Source organism: Malaya genurostris, chromosome 3 (assembly GCF_030247185.1).
Source record: "Malaya genurostris strain Urasoe2022 chromosome 3, Malgen_1.1, whole genome shotgun sequence".
NCBI lineage: Eukaryota > Metazoa > Arthropoda > Insecta > Diptera > Culicidae > Malaya > Malaya genurostris.
The window spans coordinates 231031440-231050064 of record NC_080572.1 but is presented as its reverse complement, the minus strand read 5'-3'; the positions used below and the strand labels follow the sequence as shown (position 1 = coordinate 231050064).

At 36.7% G+C, this 18625-nt stretch overlaps 1 protein-coding gene across 17 annotated transcripts in view; it reads left to right on the top strand.

Moving 5' to 3' along the window:
- The first annotated feature begins 978 nt into the window (after positions 1-978).
- Positions 979-18625, top strand: part of LOC131438815 (glucose transporter type 1) — a 611808-nt gene continuing 594161 nt past the window's right edge. For all 17 annotated transcript variants that reach the window (XR_009230992.1, XR_009230990.1, XR_009230991.1 and 14 more), the window contains exon 1: positions 979-3535. The gene's annotated coding sequence lies outside the window, so the exon portion shown is untranslated. The remainder of the gene's footprint in view (positions 3536-18625) is intronic.

The following is an 18625-nucleotide window of genomic DNA, read 5'->3' as shown; positions in this document are numbered from 1 at the left end:
AGATTTTCCTTGCATTTAGCATGCTGAAGTTCGTTCAGCCATTTCGGGTAAATTTTCAAGGATTATTGGAATGCTATTCATGACATTTGTAAGCTGCTTGAGCCAAATCATTCCATTCTCCTAACGAATTTCCAAATTACCAAATGCTAATCATTAATATCATACATGAAGGAGAAGTTGTGGTATGTAAAAACCATTAGTTGTGTGATCTATTATTTTATGCATTAGTTTGAACGATAAGAAAAATAATGGTAGAATCACTCATCATGTTCACTCCGCTAGAACAGAAGAATTGCTCAGTTTTCTAAATAATTCATTCTGATATTGATTCTCAGGACCGAACTCAACGCCATTCGTTAATATTAGATCGAATACTAAGCAAAATTATGTGGTGGTTCGACTAATGAGACGGCTATTGATACAATTATTAAACGAATTCAGCGTTCCTGTTAAAGTTATTAATTTAAAGGGTAATTTGAACTTTCGAGTCAATCGAAAATTGATCCTGTGATTGCCATTCTACGAAATGCGAAATCATAGTGCGTCCATACTTTCTGGGACAGTCTTTAGACATTATCAACCTAACATTTCCTCGACATTCCCTAGCAATCGATATTTGACCTAAAATATGCACCTTTACCCCAATCCTACGTGACGACCGCAGTCTTGATTTTGACGTTTGATCATCGTGAGAACGAACAGCATCACCGATATCTCACCGCTCATCGGTCATGTTTTCAATTTCCAGTCCCCACAGGTCCCATTCCATCAAAAGCCATATAAACCTATACAAACACATCGTAATTCTGAGAGAGAAGACTGTTTCGACATCCTAGAAAATTTGTTCAAATTCGCCTTAAATTAATGTGCGAGAAAGAGAGTCCAGCAGGAGCGGAAGCCATCGGTTTTTCGCACGTCAGACAGTGCTGCACGGATTCGTTTCCTTCCGATAGGATCAGCCAACCAGTCGGCCAGCGGACATCGCGAAGAGCATACGGAATAGTTTTTCCCCCGGAGCTCCTACGAAGGGCGGACGGTATTCCAAGTCAAAAAAGTTGCCTTTCTGAATTCTTGTTCACAGGCCTGGACTGAGTTCATAGGCACCTGGAGTTTCGGTTAAGATTCGACATTCGTTAAATTCCGAACATGGATGTGAATATTCGGTTGCCGTGTTGGAAATAATGGACGAAAATATGGGATGGAACAAACTTAGTGTGTGTGTTCGAAGCTGTGGCAACGAAACGATGGCACCAATATCCTGTGTTGCGGTGGTCACTGTTTGCTAGGGGTGTGAATTTCGAAGCTATTCGCATGCTGATATCGATTGTGTGAAAAGCAGACAATTTTGTTTCGTGTGTTACTCACCCGCAACAACTACTCCCCGTCAACATTGAATTTGTTTCAGTTTTGTACCCCTCACCACTTCCCCAGTTCAGTTCTACCGTCGTGTTACCTCGCCCCTTGCCCGGGATCCAACGTACATTAATTCGCGGTCCTTCAGCTGGTCTACGCTCGTAATAAAGGAACTAGAAGAATTCGCGTGTCAACCAGTCCGTGCGTTTTCATCCTGCTATTTGCATGCTCTATGCGATGCGATGTGAGAGTAAGTGATGACTCTCTGGGGAGCACGAGAATAACAATTCAACGGAGAGAGCTTTCTCCGCGTGCAGATCTCGTTGGCTGAAACCAACTGCTACAGGATTGGTACAGAGTGGACGGGAAATTCTGTGATTTTCCTCGCAAAATCTGTGTTTTTGGATCACAGTGAGAATCCTCTCGCGGCTCACCAGGATATTCGCCTGTTTTCGGCTGACTCTTCGCCGTTTGCTGCTGCTCCCACTGCTGGTGCTGGTGTGTAACTGTTAAGGGCGGTTCCGCAGACTGGTAACTTTGCTCTGCACCGTTGCAGAAGTGATTTGTCTATTTTTACGGACTAGAACGGTCGAGACCTAGCGTGAAAAGGTGCTTATTCTAAGACGGAAGTGATCAGTGAACCGAAGTGCGTGTAATTCTGGTTGATGCAGCCGTTCCGGGTGAACAAATTCGGTTAATGTTCAAAGCCTGAAGTAGGCCGCTAGGTGAGTAGAGAAAATCCCATCCACCGTGCCGTGAGTTGTCCCCGGGGAAACAAACTTTCATCGGTGAATTTCGGGCACGGTTATAGACTTTCCCGGGATCGAAACGATCCGTTGAGTGAGCCTGTGAAGTAGTGCGTATTTCCAGCGTTCTTCGGTCATGATTCGGTGCAACGATTGCGAACATTTGTCAGTTCAAAATTGCTGGTCCTTGACGCAGCCCCGAAAATATCGATAAAAGATTGTGTGTGGACCACACAGAGACAGAAGAAGAGGGACATTGGGAGAGACAGAGTGCGACAGCCAAAGTGAAAAAAAGGCAGGGAGAGCGAAACGGAACTCGCTGAAGTGAAAGAGCGAAAATGCGTGTGTATGTGTATGTGTGCAAGTGAGAAGGAATTGCTAATGGGAAAGCTGCTGATTCTTTGAGCCCAGGCTGCGGCGAATCGGTGCCTCACCGGAGGACATCAGGGATCAGGGGAAGACAAGTGTGCCAATTCGGTTTTTTGTCTCACTCGTTGATACTACGGTTCCTCTCACCTAACATTTCGGGTTTGTTTTCATCCCTGTGGCCCACTAGAGCGCCAACTGCCAGCAGAGTTAGGTGGAGTACCACCCATCGCCACCCACTCGCTCACACGTTCGGTCGTTAGTTCGAATGGTGTTCTCTCATCCGCTCTGACTCTGATGTGTGCGACTAAGTGTTTATGCGAAAAACAGAGTGTAGTGCTAGGACGGCGAAAAAAGCAGAACCAGAAGAAAGCAAACAATGGAGAAAAGCGTGAAAAACTGCTGAAAATTACACAACTATAATTTGTGCTTGAGTTGCAACAAATACGACCGGAGAAGAAAAGAATCCTTTTATCCTCGCAAAAAACAAAACCCTTAGCCGACAGATAAATATCCCACTAAGAGTGCACAGAAGTGTTTGAGTGAGAGAAAAAAACGAAAATAGTACTACCAGAACTCCCGCAGTTGGAATTATTTTGAAGCACGAATCTAGTAAATCGGATGGAACAAAGTGAATAATTCCTCGCTCGTGACGAAACAAGGCAAAACAATCGCTCCAACACACAGAAACGCTAGTGTCCTTTGCAAAGAAAAAAGAAGATAGAACCTTACTGTTAGTGAAATCTAGTGTAAAATTTCTAGAACACGACGAGAAACCTTGAGTGCGAGTGGATTGTTGTTTGGTGAACTTCAAAGCAAATTCGCTTGCAGGCAAAGGGAAATTCGAGTGCAGTGTGCATGTAAAAAAAAATAAAATAGAAAAAAAGAAAAACCGGGTGCTACATTAGCAAACAAACGAAGGAGAAGAAAATACCGGAGATCCCGATCACATTTACTGATGGACTGGATGGTAGTGCGTTGCTTGAAAAGTTCATTTGTCAGGATCGGTGTGGCAACATAGTAGGCGGCCGATATTTACCGAGCCGAGCTTGCAGACAGGAATAAGAAAGGTAAGACTTTTCATTATGTTGTGGTGTGTTGTAGAGAGATGTGTCATTGTCTATTCGACCCCAGGTCTCGTTTATCGAAGCAGTCAGTACTGCTTCGGATTCTTTTCATTAGACGGAGTCAATATAGATCTCTTTGTAATTCTCGGACATGTAGACATAAAATTATCGGATGAACTTGCTTTCGTTTATTAGTTCAAATTATAGTTGTTTATTTACAATCTGATTTACAAATAACTTTCCCATGAAGCTCAAGATTTTACTACATTTCCAAGTATTAATCTAAATTAAAATACTTGCTATACTAGAGCTGAACAAAATTCGATTCATTTAATTGGAATTTGGATATTTATATAATTTGTTTTACTTTACGTCACTGTTAGAATCTATAGGGGAAGGTGTTCGGTTGCCGGCACCCCACTGTAAAATTTTGACAGAAAGCAGATAGCGTCATTCCGACAAATGTAATGTTCTTTTTGTGCCGAATGCTACAGCGAACAGACGCTTGTAGTTTTTGTTGCGCTCAAAACAAATTTGAATTGCGTGAAAATCAACACAAAAGTTTTCGCTGACTTTTTTAATAGTATCTTAAATAGAAAAGCATCAATCGAAAAGGTGAGTGGATTGAATATTTATGATGTGAAATCGATCTATTTCGTGATTTAATACCGGATGCTATCAAAATTTTCGCATCCAAAATTTTTTCGTAATTTTCAAAATGTTAACTGTTTTCGGTTACCGACATCCCATTTTTTTTTTCGACGAATCGTGGAAAATTGTCAGTGACATGCAAATTCTGCATGCCAAGTCTGCTAATTTGTCTGTAAATTAAGTTAACATGTTAAGACTTTTGAGAATTGGCGTGATCTTTTCGATTTTGCTAGCTAAACTTATTGTATTACTTGGCATCTCGGGTGATGTGCAACACGTGGCAAATTTGACGGCTTCAATAGATCCATCATATGAGCAAAAACTTTGGTTCTTTGCAGTTTTTACCTATATTTTTCCCATTTCTTGCAAAATTTCTTGAGGTGCCGGTAACCGAACACCTATTTTGAAATGGCCAAAAATTATCACTTTACTAAATTGCTAACAAAGTGTGTTCAATGGATTGAATCAACTTAGTTTCTAATTAAGTTGTTAGCTAGGAACTTTAGCTTTCCATTGATGTATATATGTCCGCATAATGTACACTTAGTCAGAAGATATAAGCCTTAAAGAAAAGGGTGCCGGTAACCGAACACTATCCCCTACTGTTAGAAAAAATCATGTAAATTTCAATCATTTGAGGCTGACATATTCCTGGGTGGCAAGTGACCAGGAAAAAGTCGTGAATTTGATTTCATCGGAATAAACCGAGAAAAAACCGGGAATTCTCGTGTAAAATCGGGGAAAATTATTATTAGCTCAAATATGAGTAACCATTTTCAGAATCATGATTTTTTATTCAACATGTGAAAAGTAGGTGACAATACCCAATTTAACGTTTGATCGAGAATCTCAGTAAAAGTATTACGGGTCCAACGCTGACCACTCCATTGGAAATTTAGACTCGTCTAACTATTTTTTAAGGGTTTGCGAGTTTTCTTAGCTGTTATCAATAACAGCACAATGAAATCTGATAGTGGAAAATAAGGATAATTTAAATGCCTTTGCTGGATTTTTGTTAGGTTTGAGAATAAATAAGGTTAGGTTTGAGAATAAAATACTCAAATCTACAAAATGGTTTGTTGGCAAAGTCTCAAGATGAAATTGGGAAAATCCTCAGTTATGTTATTAAAAATTCTTAGCAGCCTTCATGTTTTGAAGTTTTTAAGCCCTAATTATATCAAAATGGGGAGCATATTGATGTCTCTCACAAAATTGAAAAAAATGTCGACTTTTAATTTTTTTTCACCGTCTGCAGTGAGTATTTGATTTTCTTATTTGTCCTGTGGTGTGTGTGTTTGATTTGTTCAGTGAATGTAGGATTAATTTTCTTATTAAGGTGCTCAACTTTGGATTCCATAGTAGGATGTTTGCATGTTGATATTCATGTCGACGACGCACCAGTTGATGATTATCGATGATAGGAGAGTTAAATTTAGTTTGAGCTTTTGGAACCGATAGACTCCTAACTTCAATTATGCAATCATTTTAATAATATATTTCTTTTTTATCATTGTGGGAGATACAAGGCTCCACATTTTCCATACCGGACGAATCAGACTATGGTGCCCAAGTGATTACTAGTGTTCATTTGGGCACCATAGCCTAGTTCGTTCGGTATGGAAAATGTGGAGCTGTAGGTTCCCGCTCCTTTGTAACTAAAACGACACATTCCTTTACGGTAACCAGTTTGCAACGAAAGATACAAGTATCTCCTATTGCATATAATGATAGATGAACGTGACCAATCGGTTCGACAATCGAACCGATTTCGGTCGACGTCTTATTTACCATTAGTTGCTCGCGATCGATTTTTGCAGATTCTATATATTAATTATGTAATTAGTATTGAATACTGCGTCATACTTTCATTTACGATAATTCTGTATACTTTCTTTCATCATTGAGCCCCGGTGAACGACCAAAAAGGTTAAAGCCGGGGTAAAATAAATTATATAAACAAATTTCATCATAAAAAATGATGAAACTTCCTTTTTCGACCGGAATGTTCTCTCCCGGATGTATTTAGACACTTCAATGAGTGTAATAAGGATGGAGATAATTTACTCTGGATTACACTACTTTTCTCGTATTAAATAAAAATTTGTTAAAAGACCAAAAAAATTGCCCTTACATACATTACGCAATAATTGGTTTAAAAAAACACTTCATCAATGTAAAATAAGTTGTGCGGATTTACACTGATTTTTTTTTTGCTTCTATCGCCACGCCGATAGTAGATGGAATACAGAAAGTCAGCGCGCACGATCTGGCATCACTGAGAGCAACATTTAACATGCAACTAAATGACTAGGTTTGGAGATTTTGGACGATGTTGTCCACGCCGTTTGCGGCTTCCAAAGCTAGCAAAGAGGACATGATTCGGTCATCATATAACCAACTGCACATTGAAAAACGTGCTTAATCCACCTAGCAGTGAGATGATACCTTTTTTTTATCAATCCGCATGTGTTTTTCGCATGAATATTCTTCGGTTTTTCAGTTTTCATGACATTATTCTAATGGCAATTTGAGATTTTAATCACTCATTAATCGGATCGAATTTGAATCTAAAAGTGTAACAATCGATTAAACATTCCATGATATGTCGAAGTAATTTCCACTTTAGAGTTTGAGGTAATTTAAGGTACTTCCAGAGCCGGCATAATCCAAACCGATTCGTATGGCCATATGACGAATAAATTGCAATAGTTTTGAGTCCAACTTTAAAGCTTTTCGGGATTCTATATCGCTTTGAATTTTAAAAATTCATCATCCTACAATTCCAGAATCGGAAGTCAGAATTGGATAAAATTGGATTTATTTTAATTTGAAGTTTTGTTTCTGGAATTCGATTTGGCTTTTTTTGAGAAAACGATTGAGCTTTGAGAAACGATTCGATACTGGAACCGGAAATCAAAATTCGGTATAACGAAACGAAAACTGAATACAACCAAAAAAGAAATAAGTTTATTTGGTTATCGACTATCCAAATCTGCTAACCCGATAAACCTGATAAATTTATGTGAAATAGCCATTTTTATACCAATCACCCTGTATCTCCGAAACCGGAGTTGGATCTGACTGAAAAACAAGATGTTTTATAGAATCTTAAAACTTTTCATTTGAATCTTAGATGATTCTTAGATTTCATTTGAATCTTAGATCGGTTCAGCCATCTACGAGAAAAATGAATTACACAGTTTTAATTTCATTTCACATATCATCCTGTAGTTCCGGTCGGAACCAAACATAATTCAGGAACCTTATTTAGGAGCATACGACTTTTCATATGAATCTGAGTTTGTAGAAAACGGTTGAGTCATCTCCGAAAAAAATTGAGTGAAATTATTTGTCACACACGCATTTGCTGATCTCGACGAACTGATTCGAATGGTATATGGGTGTCATGTTCTTCTAGCATTTATTGCTGTACGTAGTTTAAAACAATATAATTATGGAATTTCTTTCAACTCGAAAATTCTGCCATCATCAGGTTTACACATGTCATATTCGAACGATTATGTTGCCAAAAACGAACCGTGCTAGAATCGGTCCGAGGCAAAATATCATGATGTACACAGTCTTTTGGGTACTTAGAAACAAATGTATGTAACAGTATACAAAATCGTTGTTTTATGTTGCTCCTAAGCATTTCTTTGCCAGACAGCGCTCAAAACTTCTACTGCTGGAATAGGGGAAAAAGTCGCTTACACAAAAATTTCGATATCTCCGTTAAAAATGGACGGATTTTAACAATCTACGGCTTGTTGGATAGCTATTACCTTGTGGAATCTAAGTATACATATTCTGTTTTCAAAGTCAATTGTGACAGATACTGTAAAAAAACTGAAAATTTTAACATAAAACTTCGTACAACTCAAAAAGTAAACATCTGATCTTAAAACCATTCAATAGCGTTCAGAGTGACGGGGAGACCTTTCATTTGCGACTAGTTTGATCAAAATCGGTCCAGCCATCTCTGAGATCTCGACCTTTTAGTTGACAATACACATACAGACACACACACACACACACACACATGGACATTTGCTCAGTTCGTTGAGCTGAATTGATTGGTATATGGCATTCGGCCCTCTAAATTTTGAGCGAATTCTCTACCTATTTTTTATATTTATCAAAAAAACCATTCAATTCCATTCAGTACAAATGTTGATTGATTGTAGAAGGATTTCTCATGAAAGATAAACTAGTTGGGCTATTTGGAAATAAAACTGGTTGGAATCCAGTGAAGAGTTAATTATGAAGAACTTGTACTTTCTTGACATTTTTCTGGTTATGACACGAGAGATGCTTACTTTTAGAACCCTATTAGAAAAAGACGTGGGGCTCAGTTTTTTTATGCTAAAGACTCTTAATTCTGGACCTGGAATTATGAAACCGAATGCTAGAACTGAATTCTTGGTCTGAATTCTGAAACTCAATTTTGATGCTAGATTCTGGAACTGAATTTTAAACCTGAACTGGGGTACTGAATTCTGAAAATGAGTTCTAGATCTAAATTTTGGCTCTGGATTGTTGAGCTAATCACTGAACCTGTGTTTTGGAATTGAATTCCAGGCCAGGATTCTAGTTCGGCACTGATTTCAGAATTTTAATCCTAGCACTGACCTCTGGACCTGAATTTTTATCTGCAGCTGAATTTTAGCTACAGAGTCCCGATCCAGGATTCAATTTTCAATTTCTGAATTCAGCTCCCAAATTCAGTTCTAGAATCCAAATCCGGAGCTTGGTTGAAAAATCTTCCGAATTCTAGTTCCGAAATTCAGCTTTTGGATTTCAGACTCTAGACCTGCGTTTTGGAACTAAATTCCCAATCAATGCAAAAAAAAAAGTTCTAAAATGCATTGATTGGAACTAAATTCCCAATCAATGCATTTTAGAACTGAATTCTGAAAATACAACTGAATTCTGGAACTGTATTCTGAAACTCATTTTCAGTTTTAGTTTCATAATTCCGATCCAAATCCAGAATGTATTTAGAATTTATTTCCAAAATTTAGTTCCGAAATCCAGGTCTATAAACCAGATCCTGTTCTCTGTTTTAAATTTCGGTTCCAAGATCCGGTTAAATTTGGTTTTAGTTCATGAATTCTGGAACTCGATTCTGCACAGAAAGAAAGATAAAAATGGTTTGTAGGACCAGCGCCCTATGCATTGAACCTCCAACCCGGGACAATGAAATTTACACGATATGTAAATCAATAGTAACATGGAATAGACATGAGTTGAATCGAATGTTCTTTTGAAAGCAAGGCTGGCTTTTATCGTATCAAAGAACGCTCACTAGCAACTCTTCACCCGATTGAATCAGTGCCATCAAAGAGAGACGGGTATCATCGCAGCAACAAAAACCCGGCATGGCTCATTTAAAATAGAATAGACACCAGTGCAAGAGCGAATTTCTCTCGATGACATTTCTGAGAATCAAAGGTTAGCACGCTGCTGTGGGGATCCTCTCTGAAGCAACAAACGGTCGCTTATTCTCGTTTCGCGATCCGTTTCTATATGGGCAGTTGATAATTGCGATAGAATCATTTTACTATTGCCGATTATTCTAATTATGTGCATATAACCTTTGTATAAGTTGTTTCTATGAAAATGTATGTGAATGCTCCACACAAGGGTTTCGAAATATTGCAACCTAGTATGAGAATCATCAAGTCGAATAATCGATTCGATTTTCTGCTATAATTGTCAACTTGCGATTCTCTCTTGGTAAATTCCACACAGCACCAATCATTATCAAACTGTAATTTTTTTTAAGGACCGTGAAATACTCAGAGTATGAAGTGGAACGAAGAAATGTAGAAAAATTCTCTCGCGGTTCATGCATTGAGAGACTCGAGTTATTGTAGAATCTTCTACCGGATTGAAAATGTTGTATACAATATTGATAAATATCGAGCAGCTTCTATCAAATTTTCGGCAATCATCAACACTGTTAAAAAGCCATTCATTGAATTTTCAATTAATAGAACTGTATCTTTCAATTAACGCTAAGTGTTTCAATTAAATTATATTGAAACTTACAGAATTGTAGAGTAACTTTATGTTTAATTGCCTTTTCCGAGTATGTGCATGAAAACAGATGTAAATTCACAAAATATGTTTATCTGTGTTTATCTGATATGATCTTAATTATACATGAAATTTCAATAGTTTTAAACTGAATCCCTGAACAGTCATTCATTGCATCGAATGTTCTAATCTCTTCAAACAACCTTCAATTATGTGTTTCACGTCAGCACTCTTAGAACGTCAATACTATTGAGAAAAAAGCACAACCAAACATAAACAAACTATGATTTCTTAAACTTCGACGGCGGGTGTTTCTTCCCACGCCGAGATAAAAGTAGTAGGTGCCCTATTTATTACCGGTATTGAATTTCGCTTGAACTTTCATCATGGCAAAGTTTTCGTATACGTGATCTTTCTGGTATGAAAAATATTGTTGGTCAAAGTGAAACCACATAGGACATAGCACATAGGAATATGATGTTAAAGAAAAAGTGAAACTTGAGAGATCCGCCCACACATTTTTATATACACGATTCGGTAAAAGACTGTCTCAAAAATTTAGACCTCTAGTAGTGAAATTGGAACTGATTTGAAAACTTCTACCTTATACACCCAAACCTCCATTTACGAACCTTATATATGTATGTATGTATGCTTACACACTGACTCGTTTTCGTATATGTGTATATATTTATATATATAAATGATCGCTTTTACATCACCAATATTTATATGTATTAAGAAATACAAATATTTGCACACATGCGTACATATATTAATACATATATACATATATAAGTAACGTAAATGGAGCTTTGGGTGTACTATTAAACAACATTGCTTTTGTTTTTTGAGGTATTATGAATAATTTAGGGGTTTTTATTACTCAAGGTAACCGGTTTGGGCTAAGTGCGCACACACGGAAATAAATCCATTACCGTAGTTAAACGTTGGAAAATCCTAAAACTAATTATTTTAACTTTTCCTGACGTCATGATAAGTGTTCATGATTTTATGATCAAAAGGATCCAAATCAAGAGCAATAATTCTTCTCCCATGAAAAACAATCCGGAAAAAGCGTTATTTGAGGAATGTATTTCATTCAAAACTTGTAGCTTCTGTTCTCCACCTGTATGTCACTTGGAATCTTCAGAATGCGGTGATAATTTGAAAGATTTTGTAACAGATTATTGGTAATACGAAAAGCATACACGGATAACAGTCTATTACCGGTACCATAATTTTTTAATAAAAATCATGAAATTTCACAAGCAAAATGATTGCAAATTTCCATGAAAGATGTGTTATTGTGCATGATACCAATCATTTGCTCATGAAATCATGACTTATTATTCATGATAAACGTGATTCATGATTTCATGATTTTTTATCATGGTATTGGCATTGGATTTTAACCCGTGTACAGTAAAAAAAGCAAACATTGAGCTCGGTTACGTCGTTAATTTGGCAAACAGCAAAGTTAAGCTATGCCCCCCAATATTTTGGCAACTGGAATATGTAACTATTAGGAAATTTGCTAGAAATATTTTATGATATAACACTTTTCCTGTTATCCCCGTAGTTCGTCTCCGGAATCCTTCATATTTCTTAACTAAGTTACTAAAACTTTTAAACGAATTTACTACAATGTGAAATGTGCCATTCTTTACCACTTACGAATATTGGTTATCACTGGAATAGTAGGGAAAATGTTTGTGATTTTGACTTAGTTGCTTCTTATTTGCCTTAATCTCTCCGTTTCCTTTATAAAAATGCTTTACATATTGCAAAGTTCAATGATTAGTAGTAATAATTTTTTGTGCCCCTCCAATATTTCATGGAACTTGTCGCCACTGATAATAAGATATCATATTAAAATAATTAATATTTCGACTTACGTTTTCGTTTGTTAAAATCATGCATTTTTTTATTTTAAAGAGTAAAATGATTGCATTCAAAATAATGCAGAAGGTTGTTTCTGATACATTTTCCTTAGATTTATATATTTTTTTATCAATTAAAATTGCTCACATTTGAAAAATTCCAATTATTTACATACCACTATCAAGCTCTGGTATATTACTTTCTACAGTATCCAATGATTCGGTGTCCTTTCAGTCCGGTCAAGGTAGAGATATCCTACATCAAATATTTTTCATATAGAACACGTGTTACAAGAAAGCAAACTTCAACGCAATGAATCAGTTCCTATTTTCACTAAACTTGTAGACTATTTTATCAAACAATGATGGAAACTATGCGGCTGCATCATTGACAAATATAATCTCATATTCTTTTGATCAGTTCGTACCTAAAAGAAAATGTCATAAACCAGTTTACCCTCCTTGGTCTAATCCAACCATTAAGCAATTAAACAGCGCTAAGAGATCTGTCTTGAAAAAACTCACGAAGCGGCCAACTCTACATCTGAGGTCTCATTATGTATATCTTAATAATCGATATTAACGTCTGAACAGATCATTATATAACACCCACTTTCTTCGAGTTCAAAGTAATTTAAAGAAAAACCCAAAGAGCTTTTGGTGTCACGTTAATGGACAACGTAAAGAAACAGGACTGCCTACTCATAGGTCGCTCGGAGAGGTTCAATCATCCACCTTGCCTGATACCTGCAACTTATTTCGAAGGCACTTCAGTAGCGTTTTCTCCGATGAAATCCTCAGCAGTTCCAAAGTATCTAGAGCGATAAACAACGTTCCTCTTCGTATCCCTGCTGGACCACACCCTACTTTTACACCGACTATGATAAGTAAGGCATGCTTTAAGGGGCGGGTAGGGTCTAACACTTTTGAAAAATCATTTATTATTTTCTTTGTATTTTCTCATAGTAAAACATTTCAAGAATATTCTGTGCAATTTTCAAGCCTATCGAAGAAAAACTCGGCAAGTTATGGGCCTTTATTTTTGCTTATCTCAAACTGCGAAGTAGTAAGAGGCGCACAGGCCCAAGATTTCTGCTTCAAAACATTCTTGAAATGTTTCATTATAAAAGAATACAAAAGAAAAAATATGATTTTGTGAAAATGTTAGACCCTACGGGCTCCCTTGAGTAATAAATTGTTTCCAATGATTTTATAGACACAAAACTTTGAACGCGTTTTTCTCGAAAGCAGGTTTTGAAAGTCCGTGTCCATCGTCATTCAAAAACTACTGAACCAATTTTTTTCAAATTTTGCACTCACTTTCTACACATAAAAACCAGACCCCAACGTTTTCCTTTTCCTTGTTTGTTACTTTGGGGAGGTTTTACAGCTACAAAATGGCGAATTTTTTTCGTGAAAAATCGTAGTTTTTACTTTGAACAACCACCAAAAATTAAAAAAATTAACAAAAAAATCAAACAGAAACGTTGGGGTCTAAAAAAACATCTACTCTATCTATGTTGCTTTGGTTTGTTGACTTCTTATCAGTCTGCGCTGAGATACAGTGGACACCGCAAATCATGATTTTTAAGAAGCGTTCTCAAAAATACCTCTTCACGGACTTATTTCTCAATATTTTTCCACGAGAAAATTACAATATGTTGTTCGAATGATGCTTTTTATCATGCAAAAAATTTGAATTTATTTTGTTGCACGATAACTCTGAAAAAAGTTCTCAAAAATGATGATATTTTTCATCGTTTGGACCCTACTCCCCCCCTCCCTTAAATTAAAAAGCTTTACAAACGCAAGACCTGATGGTATTCCTTCAATAGTACTAAGTGCTTGGATAGCTTCGTCCCACCACTGGCAATGCTGTTCAACATGTTCCTTCAGTTGGGAACATTTCCTGACCTCTGTAAAAAAATTTTCATTTTCCCGGTTTTTGAGAAAAGCAACAAATCAGATATTACAAATTACCGTGGAATAACCTCCCTATGTGATATGTCCAAGTTATTTGAAATCATTGTTCTCGACTTCATAACTCATAAGTGCAACGACTATATATCTGGAAATCAACACGGATTTATGTCTAAACGGTCAACATCTACTAACCTAGTAACTTACACATCTTTTATCATGCAATCCATGCAATCTCGTCTACAGGTAAACGCTATCTACACTGATTTCTCAGTGACATTTGATAAATAAACCATCAAATAACAATTGCTAAACTGAACAGAAAATAGGAAACTGTACAACATCACCGTTTGCTGTGAGTTCTGCAGTACCTCAAGGAAGTCACTTAGGACCATATATATTTTCACTCTACCTTAATGATCTGCACTTCTTACTGAAATGTTGATGACTTTGAACTCTAACATCTGATCAAAAAACAAGAAGATACACACTTTTTGCAAGCTCAATTGATTACATTCGTGGAATGGTGTCACTCCAACAAGATGGTATTAAACGCCTCTAAATGCTCCGTCATATCATTTTCCCGCAGCCACTCTGTAATAAGATATGACTACAATCTTTCGCAAAATGTTCTTAAGCGTGAAACGTTCGTGGAAGATTAAGGAGTTATTTTTGATGGTAAACTTAATTTTAAGAATCTTTGACTACGTGATTTCGAAGGCATCGAAACTCTTAGGCTTCATATTTCGAATTACCAAAAATTTCGTTAACAAATTTATTGTGCACTAGTCCGATCATCGCTTGAATATGCGGCTGACGTTTGGTCACCTCACTATCAAACTGATAGTATTGAAGCTGTTCAATGCAAATTCATTAGGTTTGCTCTCCGAAATCTACCATGGAGAGACCCATTAAATCTTCCAAGTTATAATGATCGTTGCCGACTGATCGAACTGGATCCGCTGTGTATTCGTAGGAACGTCTACAGGGCTGTTTTCATCGCTGATTTAATACAATCACATATTTATTGCCCTGATCTTCTACGATTGGTCAACTTTGACATCCATCGTCGCAATCTTCGTTCACATCCATTTTTACGAATTCCTCGTGCTAGAACTAACTACGGATATAATGAACCGTTTCTCAGTATGTGTCGTTTATTTAACAGTTGCTCGCAGGTCTTTGATTTTCATCTCTCGCGTAATGCGATAAAACGCTTAATTAATGATTCCTTAACTATCCAGTAAATAAATGTTCACCATTTTCATTAGAATCTAATCAGATTCGCCGAAACTAACCCGTTCGCCCTCCCTGTCACTTTATTCGTCTTCACTAATTAGATCTACATGCCGGTTCTAACCCCGTCGTTTGTCCACGCTCACTCACTGCTCCCTCAACTAACCTTCTTCGTCCATCTTCATATCCACTTTTTTCTTCCATCTCGCCTTTCAAGGAAGCTGCTCTGTAATGCTGTAATATTGTGTCATCAACTAGTTTTAGGGTTAGTGGTTTAGCTTTAACTGTTAGTTTTAATTGTTAGTTTTAGACGTAAATGTATCTGTTGGATCATTGTAATCTGTTGATAGAAAAGATGAGGATGTTTTATGCCTGCTGGAGAGAGAGATTGCTATATTTCATCTCCATCGGGCTTTTCCCTGCTCCCCAAATAAATAAATAAATAAATAAACGTGTTACGTAATGTTATGCGGAATTATGGCGTCAAGAGTGTTCAATATAATATACCGTTATACAAAAACCTTAAAATGTTATTTGTGTGCCATATGAACCGATCTCGTCCATACATTTGACCCCCCTTCCGGCTCTGGGAATACCGGAGATAGTGGTGAAAAATATCTAAAATTGAACTCACTGTGTTGTTCTTGTTTTCTTCAGTAACAGATGTTGTTGGGCGGCCAGGGATCTCATCATGATCCAAGCTTGTACGGCCACCTTTGAAGCGTTTATACCACTCGTATGCCTGTGTTTTTCGTAGACACGATTCACCAAAGGCCTTTTCTAACATTTTCAACGTTTCGAAACATTTAAATCCATTTGCAACACAAAATTTGATGCACGCACGTTGTTCTAAATTTTCATCCATTATAAAAATCGCCACACGAAAATTTTTCAACTTCTTTGTATGGACGCCAAACAAAAATTAATCGTACGATATGCATCAAAATTTGACAGAATGTGTATAAAAGTGTTGCCAACGTTGAGAGAATAAAAGTTTACCGATTGGACAAGCGCGGGAATTTTAAAATGAAAATTCCGGTTCTTTTTTTATCATAAGGTATTTACATACCACATTTGAATTTAAATGTGAAAATCGATTCAATCATATATGAGAAAATGAAGTGAGCTCTATTTTAAAGTTTTTTACTACCATTTCCAGAACTTCTGGAAACGAAAACTGGATGCCGATATAGTGAAATTCGGTTCATTCAACTATCAACTAATATGAACTACCAATAGAGACAATTTTGAGCCCAATTTAAAGGAATTTCTAAATTTTCTGCACATTTAAATGACGGTTTGAAGTAAATAATGGGTCCAGTTGAAACCAAAAACCATTTTATATGACCGTAAAAAATTTCTATTCAAATAAAAGGTCTTACAATTCCAAATAAACCCACCGAATTTCTTACGAATAAGAATTTCGGTTCCAGAATGATAGGCTGATAAGTGTAAAAACCATTTTTAATCCCATTCGTGTAATGATAACATTCTCACCTTACTTATATTTTCAAAAACATCACTAGAAGCTTCTGTCAAGATTTTTTTTTCAAACTTGAATAAAATCTAAAACTTTTGTTGGGTTTAAACTACCACAATCTTTTCAATTTGTAAACAGTGATGTCAAGTTAATATAGATTTAAATGTGGCAGCCCTGCACGCTATACAGCATTGAACTAAGCACGCTGTGTGTTTTTCTTTTTCCGTACCAGCACGTACCGAAGCGAACCGATTTTGCATCATTTTGTATGACAGTTTGAAAGTTTTTATTCTCATTGCCCTATAATTTGGGGAAGTCGGATCAAGATGAAATTGCACAGTATCTTTTAAGGTACTGAGAGATTTAATTTGAATCAAGATTTATAAAAATCGGTTTAACCGTTGCTGATAAATCGAAGTAAGTTCCGGTTTTAGAGCTTTTCATCACTATTATGGGTGCGTTCGGAAGCGGAAACCGGGACTAGTAGTTCCATAGTAGATTTATATATTCACCAACTAACGAGGTCTGCCAACTAGATGGATTTATCAGTAAATTTTATAAAATTTATTTTATTTCTCCATCACTTTTGAAAAAATCCTCATGAAATTGAAAAAAAATCACTTTTCGCGCTGTTATACCGGAACCAAAAATCGGATCTGGATCAACTTTTCGGAAACTTTTTGAAGAATTTTAAGACCTTTCATTTGCATCTTGGTTGGTAAAAATCGGTTAAGAGATTTACGAGAAAATTGAGTACGCATTTTCTCACAGATTTGCACATATTGCCCTGTAATTTCGGAACCGGAAGTCGGATACAGATACAAAATTCAAAACCAAGCTATGGGACCATAAGATTTTCGCTTGAATCTAAGTTTGAGAGAATCGGTCACGCCATCTCTGAGGAAAAAGAGTAACATTTTTTTCATTTTTTTGCGCATATCACCCTGTAATTCCGGAACCGGAGGTCGGATCGAGATAAAATTCAATAGCAATCTATGGGACTTTAAGACTTTTCATTCGAGTTTGAGTTTGTGAAAATCGGTTCAGCCATCTCTGAGAAAATCGAGTGACATTATTTGCCACATACACACAGACATTTTCTCAGTTTGGTGAGCTGAGTCGAATGGTATATGACATTCGGCCCTCCGGGCTTCGGTTCAAAAGTCGGTTTTCAAAATAATTGTATAGCCTTTCTATATGAGCAAGGCAAAAATTTATTTCCGAGAGTGTGGTTTCAAACGTGACCTGGAAAACTAAACCAAATACATTCAAATAGCCGCATAGTTTATAATCAAATACGATGATTTTGGGTAAAGCCGGGTAAAGTTTCTGGTTTAGGAAGTATCGGAAAAGTGCTCAAGCGCTCCAAACCGAAAATCACTTCAATTTCTCAGAAACGGCCAGACCGGTCTTCGCAAACTCAGATTTAAATGAATAATATTATGTTTCCATAAGTTGATGTAGAATTTCATCCAGATTTGGCTTCCAATTTCGGAAATGCAGGAAATTGCAACCTGTCATAAAGCGCGATAATGCAAAAAACGTAAAAATTCTTCGAAATTTGGTCCTAAACTGTTGTTGGTCAAACTATCCGATTTCACCTTTACCTTTTCTGAGTTCTCGTTTCCTGGAGTATCGTAAATAGTGGCCCAGAACTCAAAAACGGAACTCTTCATTTTCTCAGAAAACCTCAATTTTCACATTTTAGAGTCAAATAAAAGTGCTAACGTCATATCATATATAGACTGCTTTTGACTTTCGCTAGGATCTTACTTCCGGTTCCTGAACAACAGGGTGTATGTATTTAAAATTATAAACCGCCATTTAGAGCGAAAATGCAAAAAAAAACGAAGCATTCCTATTCACTTGGGTTAAAACTGTCAA